The sequence below is a fragment of the Peromyscus californicus genome, unplaced genomic scaffold (assembly GCF_007827085.1).
Source record: "Peromyscus californicus insignis strain IS unplaced genomic scaffold, ASM782708v3 Scaffold_5__1_contigs__length_169319896, whole genome shotgun sequence".
NCBI classification, from domain to species: Eukaryota; Metazoa; Chordata; class Mammalia; order Rodentia; family Cricetidae; genus Peromyscus; species Peromyscus californicus.
The window spans coordinates 49,628,788-49,648,320 of NW_026294573.1; the positions used below are offsets into that span (position 1 = coordinate 49,628,788).

The following is a 19,533-nucleotide window of genomic DNA, read 5'->3' on the forward strand; positions in this document are numbered from 1 at the left end:
TAAATGGCAGGGATAAGATAGAACCCTATGATGCATCTAATCCCAAAGCCTGCCATCTTAATCACTGTACTAAGCTACACTTTACATAAAAGAGTCTTAAATATGACCTACATAAAGTATGTCATTTGTCTAATGCATGTCTGCTAAAACACTGCTAGATCTTACGTACTTTTTTAGTTGCCCTTAGAGGGAAAAGCAAAGGAGAATGTCACACATGCCATGTGCTCCATTACTCTCAGGTTCTACACAGTCTGCAGAACACAATCATTGTCCAAAGTCAGACCCTTGACTTTGAGTCCTAGAGACACAACTCCCCAGAAATGTGGCCTTCAGCAAGTCATTCTCAGCACACAAAATTAATGCAATAACCATGTGAGCTCATAGTGTAAGGATAAGATGAAGTAATGCAAAACCATAGTTCACAACTACAGGTGACTCCCCCCCTCCCCCCGCTCCCCAACAAAGCACATTTGGCAAAATTTGGAGGTACTTTTTACATCACAACTTGAGCAAGGTGGGGAAAGTGCTGCCGGCATCCACTTGGTAGAGGACACATGATTGTTTCACTATCCAATAGGAACTGTTCTCAATATGTCAATGGTGTCAAAGGTGAAAAGTAGTTAAAAGAGTGCTAAAAGGCATTTAGTAGGCTCTCCATATTAAAGCACTACATACCTGAAAGGTAGTACCATGTATGTACTTCAGTGTCACAACAATTAAATAGAAAACACTTGCAAAGTTAATTATTTAAAATACGATATTTTAAGAAGTTTTATAAGCCAATGGAGTTTTCAAATGAAGGCTTTGAAGAGAAATGGACCTAGGTTTTAATTCCAGTTCCATGGGAGGCCAAACCATTTTCTTTGACTCTGTGAACCACTCAATTCCCTCACCCTTAAAACAAAATTAAGCATATCTACTCACAGTAAAGATTGTATGAAGTTATTTATGTGTCTGGAACATATGAACTCAATAATTTTTCTTTAAAATATTGAGTCTTAAGCAGAGACTGAAAGAGTAATATAAACTCATGCAAATCATTTGGCTATCCCTCAGTGGCTGGCATTTTCAAAATGAATACAATAATGTTTTCATCACAGGGTTATAGTAAGAATTGTGCATGAAAGTGTTTTAAAGCATTATTAGCTTGGCTGACACATGGAGGGTGCCCAATAAATATCATTTACGTAATATCCAGAAGTAAAAAAATGCTGAGTCTTTATAAAAGCATTAGGTTAAAAATAAACACTGCAGGTTGCCTTCCTTAGAGCACAACAGAAAGTGTGGACTTAGGTGTTCTGGAATACTCTAAAAACCTATGAATACACTGTGGTGAAATCCTGCCACTGCATTTGTAAAGGAGGCTCTCCACATCACTTCCTTCCCACCGCCTGCTTCCAGCTTTCAACAAGCATCCTCTGCTGGCTCAGGAATGTCACGATGACTTATCTAGACTGAATGAGAGTACAGCCCTTGGCTGCAGTTACTGAAAGAATAAAAATTGAATTCTTGAGCTACAATTTTAAATGCATTTTATGAACACCAAAATGTTCCACAGCAGTAACTATTCATAAATGAATAGAGCACAAGTCATGGTTTATCAGAAGGCATTTGCCATTCTACCCAGAAGAATGATTGTTAATGATGATTTTATGACCATCTTTGAAAAGAAATGGTTTACCAGGCAAGAATAGCAAAGAAGTTACTCATTTAGAAAATGAATTCTTGGACAAGACAGATTATACCTAAGAATATAATTAATTGTGCTTCAGAAAATACTGTTTAAATTTCAATGAACATAATTAGAGACCATCCAACCCCAAGCTACCAATGTTAAGATCCCTTATTTCATGTTTAAAATCCCTTCTCATCAGCTATATGCAGGATTTAGATTTGCTTGTGCATTCTAACAATTCAAGTTAATCACAGGTGTCTATCACAGGTGAGTTTGCTACTCCAAATGGCTTAATGAGTGCATATATTTCTCTTCTCCATGACATATCTCTGTGATTTGGTACAGTAGATGATCTTATGGCAAACCCATCTATTGCACTTTCTGAGTTTATTTTGCATTTCTATGTGTCAAATACCTATCCATACACCACATCGCATAATCAAACAATTTTCCTTTCTGTCATGACCTACACATGTTCTAAAGGCTTAACCTCTCCATCAGAAAAAAAAATACTACTACTCAAGTTGTCCCTTCCTGTGAAATAACAAATGATATTCCTGCAATAGAAACATTCAACTGATTCCATGGACCTCCTAAATTCAAATCAGCCACAGTGGAAAAGGTTCTAGCTTTGAGCAGCCGTGTGGAGAATCAACACATCAAGAACATGAAGAAGCCAGCAATAAAACCTTCCACATATCCCCACCTGTTTTTGATAATTGTCCTAAAACATGGCATCTATCACACCTCACCAAGCCAAGATCCCAATGATTCCAGAAGTTCCTGACCACTGTTAAGGTAAAGAACACACCCTTGAAACTCACACTCTAAGCACACCCAGAATTTACAATGGGACTTCAGTCCACTTTCCAAGTGCATCTTTCTGGTCCTTCTCTATCTGAGCAATTATATAGAGTTCTATTTCCTCTCTATGCTCCACACCTTTCAAATATCTGCACTCTTCTTCAGACTTAGAAGGTCCTCCCTCTGACCTCTACTGACACAAAGAATGCATAAGCCTCTGCTTGTTGACCTTAGATCATAGAGTATAGACAGAAATTTCTCCAGTCCTGCCTTGCCCAGCAGTCTGGACAAATCTCTCCCATCTGCGATCCCATAGCCACTTATAAAATAATTACACAGAGGCTTATATTAATACAAACTATATTGGCTATGGCTCCAGTTTCTTGCTAGCTAGTTCTTTAGTCTTAAATTAACCCATTCCTATTCATCTATACGTTGCCACATGGTCATGGTGTTACCAGTCTGCTGGCATCTTGTTGCTCCTCTGGCGGTGGCTCAAGTCTCTCCTGACTCCACCCTTCTTCTCTCAGTATCTCTGCTTGGATTTCCCACCTGGCTGTAAGTTTTCTTGCCATAGGCCAAAACAGCTTTATTTATTATCCAATTGGAGCCACACATAGTCACAACATACAGAAAGACATCCCACAGCACTTCCCCCTTTCTATCATCTTTTCTCTAATTTTGTCAAATGCAAATAGATTGGATATTATCACTGTAATTTACTTAATAACTATTTTTTGTTTTACTATATTAAGGTGAAAACCTTCCTTTATAATTAAACAAAAAAGGGGAAATGCTGTGGGATAATACTCTTGTACACTGTAAAATTTATCACTGGAATTGGTTTAATAAAACATTGATTGGCCAGTAGCCAGGCAGGAAGTGTGGATGGGGCAAGCAAACTAAGAATGCTGGGAAGAGGAAGGGCAGAGTCAGGAGTCAACAGCCAGACCCAGAGGGAGCGAGATGAGAATGCCAAACTGAGAAAAGGGACCAAGCCATGTGTCTAAACATAGATAAGAATTATGGTTCAAGTGTGAGAGCTAGTCAGTAATAAGCCTGAGCTAATGGCCAACCAGTTATAATTAATATAATTTTCTGTATGGTAATTTGGGAAGCAGCTGCTGGGTATTTGGAAGTTGTTGGTGGAACAGAAACTTCTGCCAACAATAGAGTCTATAAATCACATGAGGATCATACTTTCTGGAAGCTAGGACTCCATCTTGGCACAGATACAGCGGTCAAAGTAATAGTAAGTATAGTGCCTGGAAGGAGTCCAGACACTTAGGTAAGGCAATGAAAAGGGTATCTGTGGGGCTAAAGTGTATAAGTCACAGAGTTCACTAGCCCCCCTCCTTAGACTCCAAAGCAGTAACTACTCATCCTGCTGCCAGCCAGATGCTGGACACTGCCACCAACCAAGGTGCCATTCCAAGCCACACTGATCACACTGTCCTTGGGCAGGTTCTCACTTCAGGGATAATACATCAAATTAAGAAAATTTTAAGACTCCCTTGAACTCAACAAAAATAAACTGAAAACATCTAAAAGATTGCATCCCCTTAAATTGACCAGAGGCAAAAAGTCTAGGATTAGCAGGAAGTAAGGGAGTGATCCCTTTGGTGGATACTTGATGGCAATATACATTGGTACAATCTTTCTGTAATGAAATTTTGTGTCAAAAAAGCTTTCATGTGTGTATAGCTCTTCACACTGCAATTTTAAGCATTGACATTAGGATGCTTACTAAAGCAATAAAAAACTGCAAACATTAAACACAGGAGCAGTTGGAATAGTCATCATCAAGAAATAGCTATAAAAAATATAAATAAAAATATATAAGTAAAAATCCGTATGAACCTTCACAGAGTTGCTGCAAGTCTGTATTTATAATCAATTTTGAGTGAAAAATCAAGTTTTAGAGCTACGTACATGACGTCACTGTGAGTCTACGCAAAGGGACAGCTGCAAAAGTATTCCCACTGTTTCCAGGCACAGTTCACTGAGGTATAAGAGCCTCAGTCAAAACAGTTTTCTTCATGTTTCATCACCTCCCAGTGAATGTTTTTATCATCTCCTGGCAGGAGTGCATTTCCTGCTGCACAGGCACAGCTTTAGAGGGATCCCGGGGACTCTGGACATTTCCATTTCACTTTGAGAAAATTTAAATGCTTCTTTCCCTTGCAATTAAGGTCTATAATAAAGGAGTAAGAAACTTCCTTTTTAAAAGGTGATTAATTTTGGTCCTAAATGCATGTATAGTTTCTGTATTATTACAGCTCTAAAATGGGAGCACATCTGAAAATAGATGTTACACCTGCCACTGGAAAGACAAGCAGAGGCATGGTGGGTGGCCTGGTCTGCACATTCAACAAAACTTACAGAATGGATGCTGGTTTGGCTGGAAAAAATTGCAAAAGACAACAATGGAGCATTTTTACACCTAGAAGTCATATCCTTGTGCAGAAGGAATGGGAGCAGTGAGGAGGCAGGCATGTTTAACAACACCCAAGGAGAAACCACAAAGCAAGCTTGATCAACGTAATGGCTAAGGGTCTTATCAGGACTGGAACTCTTGCTGGTACAGAAAGTGGTTCTGCATGAATAAGCACATGTATGAATGGCTTGAGATTGAGATGAGAGAGATTCTGAATGGGAATTTTAAAACTCTGAATCATGAATAAATATATGATAATGAGCATTTGAAGAATAACTCATCTGATTTACTTTACTGTGTCCTTTCTTCATACATTCATAGGAGACATATGTATGAGACGGTTCATATTTACTTAGGTTTGAACAAATTCTATCAATAAAAATAAAATTAATCTCCTAAATGGCATAAAAATATTACAGTTCATCACTAATGTTGTCTTAATAATACATAAAATAATGGTATATCTTAGAGTTAAAGAATATTAGATCAGGTGGAATTTAGTCACTGCAGTTCTAGGAAGACAAAAACAAAAGGAACATTTCACATTTCATTGCCTATCGGACTTTTTATTATTGGTACTTTTTTATCCTATCAGACATGTTCATTTTATAATCAAGTCATGACTGCTATTTGGCTATTGAAGACACAATGGAATTAAGTCGTATCCTGTTTTTCTGATTTGAAATGCTAAGTTGCAGGGGAAATTCACTTGAGAATTGATACAAAAGCCAGTACACAAAAAATCCACAGTGCTAACGACAATCAGAGACCCATACAACCACCAAGAAGTGACCTGTTCCAAAATACACTACCTTGAAATTTCAAAGTTTTGGTAATAGGACAATACTAAGCATTTCAAATTAAAAACATCACGTTTAAAGGATCAAGAATTTAAATAGTAGAAAATTACTAGTGGCTACAAAGACAAAAATAGATGTTACAAATGCCTTTGAAATCCAGAAGTAAATGACTCTAAAATTCTACATTCAGAAAAGCTATCCATCAGACATAACATTTCAAAAGTTCTATCCTGAACACATTCTTTCTCATAAAAATTTAAATTTTGCACCATCTAGCAATAGAGAAGATTAAACAAAGAAAGGAGGAACTGCAGAAACCAGGAAAGAAGGGATATGACACAAGAAAGAGGTTATGAAATCCATAGTGTGGCTATCCTGAGCAAAGTATTAGCTGCCCACCAAACCTCTTTTGTCGTCTCTGGACATAGGCAGACAAAAACTGCTAGCCACTCTTTCAACTGGAGTTTCATCATAAGACTGAGAGATCCAAGCAGTGAAACAATGAGAATTAAGTGGTAGGGATGTATGCCTCTCTCAGGAATGTATGCCTCTGAAGACTAGCACATCCTCTCATCTTTCATGCCCTGATTAGAGTCAAGTATGCTAACTTTAGAATCCACATACTCAAGCTAGAACTGTCTCTCCTCTAACCCGGGTCCCTGAATGGCTGCAGGAAGCAAAGCACATTACCCCACTGAGGCAAAATGGCAGCCCAGGGCTCTTCACCCAACCCACTGGGACTGTTCCATGAGTAAGAAAAGAAGGTTTCTGTGGTACACTGTGGATGTAAAGGCTTCATTTGGAAAACAACAGCTGGACTCACCGTGCGATTTGGCAGACCCAGTTCTCCAGCACTCACCTTCATCTCTCTCATATCCTCTGCTAAGAGTTCTTCCTTCTCTACTTATAACTGCTACCAGGAAGGATGGGGCTAGGTTAGGGTACATTTCTTCCCATTCTAAGCATCTCACTGGATTTGACTTTCCTCTTAATTTTCATAAAACAGTCAAGGAAATTATACAATGCCCTGCAAAGATCAAAAGTAATACAAAAGATCAAAGCCAAAGAGATGGGCCTGTGTGTAAAGTGCCTGCCACGTATGCATGAGGACTTGGATTTGAATCCCCAGAATTCACATAAATCTCGCATCATGAGCACACACCTAGAATTCCAGTGCTCCTTAGGCCGGATGGGAAGCAGAAACAGGAGAATCCTTGCTAACTTGGAGTATGTAACAGCAACAACAAAGCAACCATATCTCAAGGTGGAAGACAAGTTCCAACCCCTGAAGGTGTCCTCTGACCTCCACATACATGCATACATATACATTTTTAAACAGGCACACACATTTGTGCATGTACACATACACAATGAGATGAACAATCCAACTTGCAAAGTATGACCTTGCCTCATTAACTGATCAGCTTTGTTCCATTTTAGCTACTGTCTCTAGCATCTACCACTTATGAAACCACACCCAAATGTTTATTTTCAATAAATTGCTCAAGGCAATAAGACACAGAGAAAAGCAGTATTCTGTCCATATTCCTACTTCCTGGCCACTTTCACACTTTTATGGCTAACTGTTCATCATCTAAAAACTAACATAAGGAAGAAGCATTATTCTTACACAAAGGTACAACTTTTACCATGACCTTGCTGGTCAAGTACCTTAAGTACTTTACATCTCAAATGTCTAATGAATTTAAAGAATGATTTTTTTTAAGGGCTGAAGAGTTGGCTCAGTGGTGTACTGTTCTTGCAGAAGATTCAAGTTCAGTTCCCAGCATCCACTACAAGGAGCTCTCACTATTACCTGTAAGTCTGACTGCAGGGAATGCAATGCCCTCTGCTGGTCTCTGTGGGCATCTGCATTTATGTCTACAAACTCAAGCATAGATACACATATATACACATAATTAAAAATAGGGTTTTTTTCTTTAAATATGTCCCATCACACAAAGTAATTGATGTGACTATTAGAAGCTCTTTTCTAGGTTTGATATTCAATATCTGTCATTATGATTGCTATCTGAAGAAGAGTTTCCTCATTACTAACCATTTAAGAAACCAAAACTATTTCCAACATCTGGATAAGTCTATTGCTATATTGCATCATTCAATAAATCACCATTCTCTTTCTCTCACAATGAACCTTACCTTTGAGAATCCAATACACAAAAGTAATACTGTAGTGCTGTGTAATTCACCTTCAAAAACCTTACTCAAAATCCAGAGTTATGAAACTCACATTTGGAAATTATCATCCATCTTCTTGTTTACACATGTATAATGCTATTTTTAGAACTTATGTAACATCCTGCAGAGCAAACTAATGCACTTCATATCCATTATTTCATTTCTCTTGTAATAGCCCTCTGAACTGTGGTGAGAATTGTTGCCTCATCCCATTTTAATGGGAAAAAAATTAAACAAAAACCTCTATTATACTTCTTGATGTGAATAAACAACTCCAAAGTAGAATGCCATCATTAATTTGAAAATAAAACCTCACTTATTTGGGTACTTTCACCAATACCCTACATGTGAATAGCAAAGTAAAATCACTTGGTTTAAGTGAATTTTATTCTTTTCTAAGGTAAGCATCTGCTCTTAGGTATTAATCATACATATTATTTAAAAATGAATCAAAATCCATAGATATAAATTTGTACAACAAAAGGACAGTATTTCATAAGTATATACCACATAACATGGCCAGAGTCTTATTCCTCAGAACCCCATACTTACGTGTGGCATCAACTGCAGGGAAAAAAAAAAATTTCCCTTCCTTTGCCACTGACTACAAATGGATATCCTTCCTTAACTTTTAATGCCCCCTAAAGTAACTCTTTGTTTTATAAAAGTGTAAAGTCAGAAGGAAACCTACATTAACTGATAAAGAGGGCAACCCACCTTGCTAGACATTTTTTCCTAATCCAAATGGGGAACATGTTTTCTTCAAGGCTCATTGGTATTCTCCAGCTGTATCCGCATCTTACCAAAGTTAAAGCTAAGTAGGAGGTGTGACTTACAGAAATAGAGTTTCCCTCTTAAAGTTTTGCCCATTGAATAAAATGTGAAATCTCTTCTTGGTAATACAAAACAGAAACTCTTAGATTTTCATGTTATTCTTTATGCAATAAGCAATGGAATGTAAGTCTTACAAATTATCCAAAATTTTCACACCTAAACATCTTCAGGATGAGAATATTTATACAAATTAGCCAAATTTTATAATCTGAGATTGGTAATTACAAAGGTCTGTAGACATTAATCTTATTCTTCAGAAATGTAAAGTGTAAAATCATAACAATTTATATATCCAGCTGGTAATGTGTTGGGTTTTTTTCCAGGAGTAATAGAAAACTTAACAAATAGTAGATTAAACCATTAAGGGGTTTAATTTTTCTTCTGGAAAGTTATGTCTGGAGGCAGATAAGGCTGAGCTGACATGTCTTCTCGAAGACTCACCTAGGATCTAATCTTCATTTATTTTCTCCATTCGTCTAAGCATATGAATCTATGTCTAATGGTTGCAAGATGGCTGCTTACCAATCATAACAAAGTCATCAATGCTTAATGGAAAGTAAAAGTTCTAGGACCTCTGGCTGCTTGAGATGCCTGCCTTTCATTCAGACCATCTAATCTTCGTCATTAGAGTCACTCCCAGCTTCAAGGGAGGCTGGAAAGATGAATAAAGTTGTCTTTCCGACTTTTGTATTGAAGAGTATGAAAGAGAAATTGAGTGAATGAATGGGAAGTGAGTCCAGCTACAGCAACTGCCGCACTTCCAAATCAATTCAATCTAATGCCATCTACTTAATTACCACTGCCATTGTCCTTATCAGGGCCAGCACTAAATATGTTCCCCCAAATGATACAACATGTTGTTGGGTAGATGGGTCCACACATCTCTTATTATTGCACATTTTGGATCACATCAAAATATTGTGCTAATCTCAAATTTTAAAAATAAGTTTCCAGACAATTTTCTCATGAATAATACTTAATTACACAGAGCTATTTCAAGATTCCCTTGTTTGTAAAATAACACCAGAAAGAACCTTAGAGATCAATGTGATCTGAAGTCATGTTATGTACCTGGGCCCACACACACACTGGTGATTACTATCATCTCAATAATGAACGCAGGACTTCCAATTCTTGGTCCTCACTCAGGGTCACCTTGAAAGCTTCAATCTCTACACTGTTTGGAAAAGTAAAGGACTGTAATGAAAGGGCTTTATTTTATGATTTATGATTTTTTTTCTGACACTTCCCTTTTTTAGCATTGACTTTTTCGGTCTGGTATAAATCATAACACTGCAAAAGCTATCTTTTCTGGAGGAGTTTTAGTAGTCACAGGCAAGTCAACAGGCTCATCCTTTAAGCATAGGCAGACAGCCTCTTAAGAAGTAATCGGAACTACTTTAACAATTACTGCTCTTACATCTTAACCTCTGAATTCAGAAACAATTATGGTTCTGTGGTTATAATTATCTGGATGCATAATGGAAGAAAGATACAGATAAGGTTTTTCTTTTCTCCCTCAGAAAAATCTTCCAGTAAAGACAGCAACATCACCCGGTGCTTTTTCAGTTCCTAACATTTGATGTACTAGAGAACAGTCTCAGAGGGACACTCCTCTCTGTGCAGAAGGAGAATGGCAGACAGCAAAGCAAACAGGAGCAGATGAAAGAAACTACCCAAGGAGTCCTAAGATTGTGTGTGTGTGTGTGTGTGTGTGTGTGTGTGTGTGTGTGTGTGTGTGTGTTCCCATGCATATTGGGGAAGAGAAAACAAGCACTGTGGGTTGAGTGCCTGTTTGTGTTTCCCACTGTCAGTCTGTTTGAACATCTGTTAGTCCTGCAACATCCTTCTCACCTACTGGCTCTCAAGAGCCTGCCAGAAAAACATATCCTTCAGTGTTCAGTGTACCAATCACCATGCTCAGGTCAAATGCCACTGTCCTCAGGCCAAGTGACTCTGATCATAAAAATGAGCCACTAAACCTAAGTCATTCTTGCCAGCAAAGACAAGCCAGAGTTAACACATGAGAATAACAAAAACCCGTTTCTAGAAGTCTTCCCTAGGAATTCATCAGTCCTCATATTAGATACAAGTTTGGGCTATATGTTCATTTTTCTAGATAATATGGTCATATGTTTTGTATATTTCAAAATATGCCTATTACTAAAAATAAAAATCACCTTTTGAAGGATGTTTTCTCATCAAAAAGGGGTACTAAGTAATCATACCTTCCTATAAACATTCAGTGTCTCCTCAGAAGAAGCCCACACTGACTTAAGGAAATGTAACATCAGAAACCAGCAAAACCTCAGAATAAATAAGGCTAGCTGCTAATGAACTGAAGCCACTCGGATTCCCTTATAGCGTCTCACGGTCTCCATTTTCTAAGGTGCAAAACAACAGCTGACTTCTGAGCTCACTTTCAGCTCTGAGAAATACCATGTTTCTGTGAGCTAGCCCTGTGATACAAACTAGGAAACCAGCGGCTGAGAACCTGGAACCTTATCTTCATTCCCTTTGGCATCAGCAAGTACTTGTGCAAATCATCATATTTTCTTCTAAGACTTAAAGTGTCCATTGTTGAAGGGTTCTTTTAGCACTTCCCACAGAGGTGGCAAAAGATTAAAAGTACTAATATTTTTCAAATTCTTAAACATAACTTGGGGAAAAACATTTCAGAAAAATTATCATGCAGAGATTTTTGTCTAGGGTTTCAGTGATAAGATGTGGCTTGATACTTCAATCTCCAACTGCAACAATATGAATTAACTTAGATAAGAACTTTAAACTGAGGTTTCAATAATCTCTCTACAACAAATACATGTCATGGGGAAATACAGCTGAACTAGTATTTTCAATTACATTAATGGATAATGTGGCTAAGGATTTAAGCTGTTTAAAGAGCACGTACTCCATTGCAGACATGACAGTGATCATTCATCTCCCTCTGCCTCCTCTACTAGGCACGACCGTAAATCCTGGAAATGATGCCACAGCCATTCAACAGAGACTCGAAACAGTGGACAGAGGCTGGTGGACTGGTTGGCGGCCTGGTTGGTGGCCTCTGGCCACAGGAATAACACAGCAGTGAGGTTTACAGGTGCAAATTCTCCTACCACTAACCTAGCCATAGATAGCAAGCAAGATTCATTCTTCCTATATCTAACTAGGGTTGAGCTAAAAACAACAGGTAGCCTTAAATACAGACATGGGAATCTAGTCAAAACAAGCTCCAGGGCAGAGAATGCTCCTCATTCCTATAGCCTAAAACCAATATCTTTCTTCACCTACAGGAAACCCCCATCATAAGGCGGCAGCAGAATTCAGAGGAAAGTCCAGATGCACCAAGCAAAGCAGGCAGACCATAAGCCACTAGGGATTAAACTGTCACTAAAACTGCTGCCCCACAAAAATGGACCCAGATCTGCATGCTAAACATAAAGAGAATAACTACCTGCTGTAATGCATTATTTAAGGAGGACCCAGAGCCTCCTTACATAACAGCAAAAAAAGAAAAAAGTCTCTACTGTGTAGTCACAAGCTGAATGGGAAAAATTAACTGATACCAACTCTATGCCTTCCATGGAGAAAGGATATGCTTTATGGAACTATCAAGCTATCAAAGTTCTAGCAGATACCACTGCAGGATGAGCAATCCCAGAAGAATTTCAAGTAAGAGAACAATCTGAAGGATGCTTACAAACTATTCTGGTATGATTTTAAGAAATAAAGTAAGATTAGAATCCATAAGAAGAGGATAGAAAATCTAGGGAGAAGCAAGCAGATCTGAAGATCAAATAGCATTTTTAACCATGAGAAAAGCAATCAGTTCAAGGAGCAAATTAATCAATTGATAAGACATCAGTAAGGACAGGAACACCTATGGACTGCCTCTGGGCAGCCACCCAAAGGTCTTCCTAATTATCTGTAATTGGAAGGTGATACAGAGATGATAGATTTGACAGATGAGAAGAGAGGGTCCAGGTTGAATCTAGTAGGACTTCCACAGGCAGTAATAGAATAGAGGCAAGGTGGAATAGGTCAGATATGCTATGAATTCTTACTAAGAAACACAGGAATCCTCTGGTTAACTACGCACTCAAAAGCCCATGAAGAAACAGTAAAAGCCAACCCACAAGTGAACATCCTCCAGTGAGACAGGAAAACATCAGGTACAAAGAACCTCCCAGGAGCCAATTTATCAACATTAGTGTCTGGAGAACTGTGTCTTCAAAGTAATGAGGAAAACAATTGTCAATTTTGGATTCTCCTCCCAGACACACTATTATTTAAGGACTGGAATGAGATACAGTTTCAAACAAGCAAAAGAGACTCAGAGATTTCTGTCATCTTGAGGAACAGAAATCCAAAGGAAGAAGAGAAATCCAGAGAGCAGAGAAGATTTGGCTCAGGTTAAGTTAGCACTGGCTGTAAAACAATCAAAAGACCCAATTATACGAAGATGACATGTAGTATAAAAATATGGTGGGACTACTTTGCTAAAAAAAAATTTGAAATCAGAGTATCAAGACGATAAAATTATGAGGTCTTTATGTAGTTCTAGAAAATAGACATTTTCATCCACTGTATCTAGGAAGACAAGATATGAAGCTAGGCATGGTAGTTCACACCTATAATCTCAGAACTTTAAAGGTAGGAGGACCTGGAGTTCAGGCTCTCCCTCAGCTACAGAGTGAGTTCAAAGCCAACTTAAGTTACATGAGGCCCTGTCTCAATAATAATAATAATAATAAATTAAATTTAAAAAGACAAAACAAAATGAAAAAGTCTTAAAAACATTTCAAAGTCATGAAAAATAGATATGAGATATATAATATTCAAATTAATAGACCGAAAAGAGGATACAGAAACTGTAAACCAAAGTTAGGAAGGAAGGACAAATCATGGAAGGATGGAAGAACAAAGAAGTGTCCTTCAGTGCCAACTGACACCACATCTCAGAAGGTAAGTAGATTAAAACTGGCCAAATGAGCATATGCAGGGTCATTGTCACAGATTAGTTTCTCTAGCAAGTCACCTCTGACATTAAATTATAGTGTTTAGTTTCCTTAAATACTACTTTATTATAAACACGTGAGGAAGAGCGCGGGTTGAAGAAGCCCTGAAAAGGTGATGTAAATAAACCGCAATGTGAGTCATCCCAGGTGCTCCAAAGTTGCAGGGATCCCTTAGAGTTGTGCTGACAAGTTGATCTTCATATTCCCACATCCATTAGCCACTGGATATGGCTGCTCTAGAAGAGAGTATGTGTGACTGTGAACAACAAGGTCCTCTACAACCTCATCACGCCCCGGGGTTTGCAGATGCTGAAGGCATTCACTTAAGAACATTCTCAGAGGTTGAGCAGCAAGTCCTTCCCAGGAGAAAAATTCAGCACATCATATTGTCCACCACACTACTTCAAGGTGCTTACAATTAGTGCTCAGGGAAACCATGTGTCTGATAACCCACAACCCACTTGAAGTTTGTTCTAAATAAGGTTGCTTGGGTTTCTTAGAAAGAGCAGTAACTTAAGTTTCATGCTGCAATATTTTTTTTTAATTACAAGCATCCAAATCTTTCTAAGTCAAGACCTATTTTATTTCTCTCAAGCCTAAACAGGTAGAATAAAGACATAACAGCTTTACCCTTCACTCCTCCCCATTTCAAACAGACTGTAAGACCACACAAAAATATCTTTCCCAAGCACATATAGACAGCACCTGTCATTATTAAATATTGTCTCAACCTTGACAAATGACTCCAAGAACATAAAACTATGTATGATTTACTTCTTGCTCCTCAATCAAAACCAATGCTATTAGAAAAGGAAACAGGCATATCTGAGCAGGTACCCTCCAGAGAAATTTAAGATAATTCATCTTGGCAAAATATGCCAAGTTGGAAATAAATGAAGAAGCCAATCAAATGAGGAAATACAAGTAGACACATTGCAAAATTTTTTAGCTCACAAATTATATCAGGAAAATAGAAAGATGATGGATCTGTTTGCTAGACATCCCAAATGTATCAATCATGTCATCTCAATTATCTATTCCTTTTAATACTTTATTTGTTTGGGGTTTTTTTTGGAAAATTTGCAAGCTGGCATCATTCTGTTTATAAAAATCAAAAATAATAGAAACCAGAGTAAATATGCTCCTTGCTTCGTCCTACAAGAATTGATTTGAAGAGCTGAATAGGCCAATTTTACACTGAAAAATACATGTTTATATTAAAAGGGATTTCTCTTTCCTGGGATGTCAGAAGATAAATGAGGTACACCGAGCAGAAATCACAACTAAATTTGCTCTACCCAAAATGAAATCATCAGCGTTCTCCACCTTCTTGACAATATATGTCCACAAAATTTCCAGGTCCTTCTTCCTCAGGTCATACATAAAAACATTGGGATCTCTAAATTGGGGATGGGGGCCTGAAAATCATTGCACAACAAGTGGTCTTAGCAAAAGAAAATGATATTATAATCTACTAAAACTGCATGGACTTTTATTATTTTAATTATACATTTTAACTTAATGTGCCTTTCTCACAGTGTAGCTAGGAACTTGCAAGAACTGGAAAGTGCTACGCCTCAAAGATGCCTGTGATCTATGGAACAGCTATATCTCATAAAGATCTAACGTAGGGGTGCACAGAATGCATTTCTGTTTAGTAACATCATACACCTGTGATGGAAACCTAAGATACCTGCATGTAATTTTTTTTAATCAGTTTTGCTTTAAAATCAGCCCAGGCATGCTGTGTCATGCGGATGATGAACACCTGATTAAGAACTAGTCCTCCCCACCTTCCTCTTCATACTTGGTCAACACAGTGGCTTCCTCGGGCTCAGATTTTTTGTGTTGAGTGTAGCACATAGAAGACAGTGTGTGAGGGAGAGAGGAAAACAGAACAAGGAGAGGAGACAGAACAGAAGGAAAGTGACATGAGGGTCAGCAGGTCTCCCGCTCCCCAGTCTTGGAGCTTCTCAAGGCAGCCCTGGCACCAGAGCTTGCCAAAAGTTCTGGGCAGAGCCTTGGTTCTGCAGAGGCTTGGGTACACCCGGCTTGGGGACCCAGCTACCTAGGTGTGCCGGAGCATCCTGCAGCAGCGAGCCCGGCAAACTCTGGGCAGTTGGCCCCCAGGCACCACCAGCTCATCACCGCCCACTCGGGGCTCCGCTCGGGGAATCCTTCTGCCTGGCCACGTCCCTAGGCTCTCTCTGCTTCCCATGGACTGGCCAAGAGGTCCAAGGGCCGAGCGGCCGAGACTGAGAGTGCCCAAGGGAAGGGGTCCGTGGGAGGACTGGTTCCCAGGGGCGACTGGAACGCGCCGAGGCTGCCATACCGGCCTGGAGGCTCCAGAGCCCGCAGTTGGTGCGGTGCGGTGCGGTGCGGTGCGGTGCGGCGCGGCGGGAGGCGAGGCATCCTCAACCTCAGGCTGCGCTCCCGCGCCAGGCTGCCCCGTGGGCGAACGCTGGAGATCCGGGGGGAGAGCGACCCGCTGCCTCATCTCAGGATACCGCGGCCACCCAGGCGGGGCCACCAGCCCGCGCTTGAGAAGCTTGGGTGCCTCTCCCGCGCCTCCGGACCCCGGACCGCCACCGACTGATTCCCTAGCCGCTGCTCCCCTACGCCTCTTGCTCCAGCACTGCGCGGTACCCGAGACCCCGGTCGCCTTGACTGGATGCTGCGGTCACCGAGGCCACCACCTGTGAGCCGCCGCAGCCGGGGCCTTTGGACCGTAACCCTTGGTTCCTTTCCTCTCCCTCCTACCTGGCCGAGCTCCCCGGCACTCCACGCGCGCGACCGCAGGGGACTTTTGCAGAAGCTCCCTCACTGCCAGCCGGCGCTCTCTGCAGCCTCCTTCCACCGCGGCTGGAGGATTACGCGCAGCCCTGCGTGCCCATCAGCCGGTGCGGACGATCCCGGGTGGAACCTCAACTCGCCAGCCCCCGCCCCCATTCATAATCCCCGCGGCCGTCTGCCACTACAGGCCGCCCCCGCCCCCGTGCTCGTTCCCGCTCACTGGCCCTGCGATGTGTCAGTGGCTCACTGATCATCTGCCACCCAGACAGTACCAAGGGCTCCCGCACCTCCTGGCTGCAAGAAAGGGGGGATGGGGCCCCCCGGGGGTGGGCGGGTGAAGGGAGCCTGGCTCATCACTCAAAGAGCCGGTGGGAGCGCAGGAGCCCACTGCTCTCCTGTTGCACAAAGGACTCCCTGAGGGATCAGCTCTGGGTTCCTGAACCAAAGGGTCATATCACTGCTGAGGATGCGCTCCAGCAACAACCTGAGAGAGGGTCCCATAACTTAGGGATGCGTGTGACTCAGCAACAGGCTTAGGCACTGGAACCTGCACTACTGATCCTGCTTTAAGAAAACAGATGGGCGGAGTCCTGCCACCGTGTGTGTGTGTGTGTGTGTGTGTGTGTGTGTGTGTGTGTGTGTGTGTGTGTGTGTGTGTGTGTGTGTTCCTAGTTATCCAGCTATTCAGTCATTTCAGTCAGAATGTAAGAGAAAGAAGCCGGCAAGGAAAAGAGGAAGCTAGCGATGGGGTGACTTTGTACCTTGAACTACTAACCCAGTTAGAGACCAGACTTTCATGGTTACTTTAGCCCACCTCTCTATTCATCCCCATGACCTAATGGGCATTTTGCACGGGGCACAGAACATGGTATCAGAGCGGCAGTATGAGGATCGTTGGGACACTAATCCTCATCCCAACAGCTTGCCGTCTAATGGGAGAAACAACCATAAAACCCGAAACGGGCAATCTAAACATTCCACTATGAAACATGTCACAATTGCCCCAGTGAAGGCAAGTTTCTTTGTGTGAGAAGGAGATAAGGTCAGGAATTTCGAGTCTTTCTGAACTATCCATACTAAAGGGCATATGAAGGCTCACCAGGGAAGAGGCAGTCACTTTCCATATTCTTCCCATTGACCCAAAACACACAGGACCGGGGACACCCATACCATCTGGGTGATGGGACTTTACCAACTCCTGCTGTGCACTGTTTCCTCCAACACTACAGGAAAACACCCAGATCTCCAGTTGCAATGCTACCAACTGTCCAGTGACTGTTCTGCTTTTCCGGCTTTTTGCTTTGTATTATATGCCATCCACAGCATCCATTACCTTGAAATTGAGCCCAAAGTTAATAACCCAAAGACAATGGGCCTCTGGAGAGAAGCCAAAAAACCCTGCAATATCATGGTTCTGACACAGTCTCTTTTTCTGAACTACAGTGAGAATTAATTAGCTAGGCTTATTAAGTATGAAGACATCACTGTCCAAAGACACAGTGAATGGGAGCCTAAAATGTGATTTAATCTAAGTAAAATAGAACCAAGTTGAGTGGCATGCTCCCCTTCTCTGGATATTGAAACTGGAAAAATTAGTAGCTACTAAGTCTTTTGAGGTTATTCTTTTTCAGAAAAAAAAAATCAGTCCAAATCATTCTTGTTGCAAGTAATTAAATAGACTGATCATGGCATTAGTTATTTAAACACTTTCCCTGCCTCTTGCTGGAATTTATACACTCGAACAGAGAATGGGGAGAGATTTAAATAGCATTTTCTTCAAATTTATACATATTTTACTCATAAACTCCAAAGTACTTTCAAAGGTTGCGAAGAGCAGTTGCATTCGGCCAGAAGTTGCATGGAAAAGTCCTCAGGGGAAGCAGTTTGAATTAATCAGTGAGACAATAGGAGATACAAGTGGAAAAAAACAGAGTGCCAAGAAATGAGGACCCTATGACAAAATGCAAAAACTGTCTCTCCAAAGCTAGAATAGATGTAGTAGAATCAGGAGTAAGGCAGAAAAGAAGTACACACAGAGAGAGTGATAGGAACAGAGGTGCTTGCTTTTCAAGGAACACAGCAAACCTGAGCAAGCAAAACCACCATTCTCAAAGAGGCTGAAAGCAGTATGAAATGCAGAGGCTCCGGGCCCTGCTTAATTTAACAATTTGCATCAAAAGGTGGGCATTTCTAGTTTGAGAATACTAAAGTTACCTTGAAGTTTAACTTCAAGAACTTTCTCCAAAGACTTTTAATCACAAAAAGTAATAATCCACTCAATAATGATTAGTAACATAGAAGAAACTGACCCTGAAAGAAAAAGAGATGGACACAGGATGATACCAAGGCATTAGCACAGTTCCAAAAGAAACATCAAAACTTACCAATGGGTACCTGGGAAATGTTCCACAGAGTCGGTACAATTCTGGCTGACTTTTATAGGAAGAGGAGGATTAAATGGAGAAGAGGATGGGAAAGCAGGGTAAAGGAAAGAATATGGGAGGAACAACTAACACTAAAGGGTCTTTGAAAAACCATACGGAAATCAACTACTGTAGAAGCTTTTGTGTGTGTGTGTGTGTGTGTGTGTGTGTGTGTGTGTGTGTGTGAAAGGAATTTAAATGGAATCACCATATAATGAGGTAGACAATTCCCTGACAACATGTCTTACGCCAACAAGCAAAAACTCCAACGCCAGGAATGGATTTCATGTTGTTGAATCATTAGCCAAAGAGGTCCCATGGGCACCTACCCACCGCCCCCACCCCCCACCCCAAAACACAGGCTATTACTCTCCATATGATTACTCTATGTAACCTGATGGTAAGGCCCTATGGGAAAAGGTACAACTTACTTATGTCATCAAAACTAAAGAAGCTGAGATGGTGCCTCACTAGAAGCTTCTCTCCTACTGACTAGTGTTCACAATGCTAGACGGTACATTCCATACTGCTGGGGGAGAAAAGTAACCAT

At 40.6% G+C, this 19,533-nt stretch overlaps 1 protein-coding gene across 3 annotated transcripts in view; it reads right to left on the reverse strand.

Moving 5' to 3' along the window:
* The window catches only part of Pde4b (phosphodiesterase 4B), a 540,007-nt gene extending 523,278 nt beyond the window's left edge, over positions 1-16,729 (reverse strand). The window contains exon 1 of one of the 3 annotated variants that reach the window (XM_052715738.1): positions 16,528-16,713. The gene's annotated coding sequence lies outside the window, so the exon portion shown is untranslated. Of the gene's footprint in view, positions 1-16,527 lie in introns of all 3 variants that reach the window. The other 2 variants (XM_052715744.1, XM_052715742.1) reach the window with 2 other exon arrangements.
* Between the last annotated feature and the right edge of the window lie 2,804 nt (positions 16,730-19,533).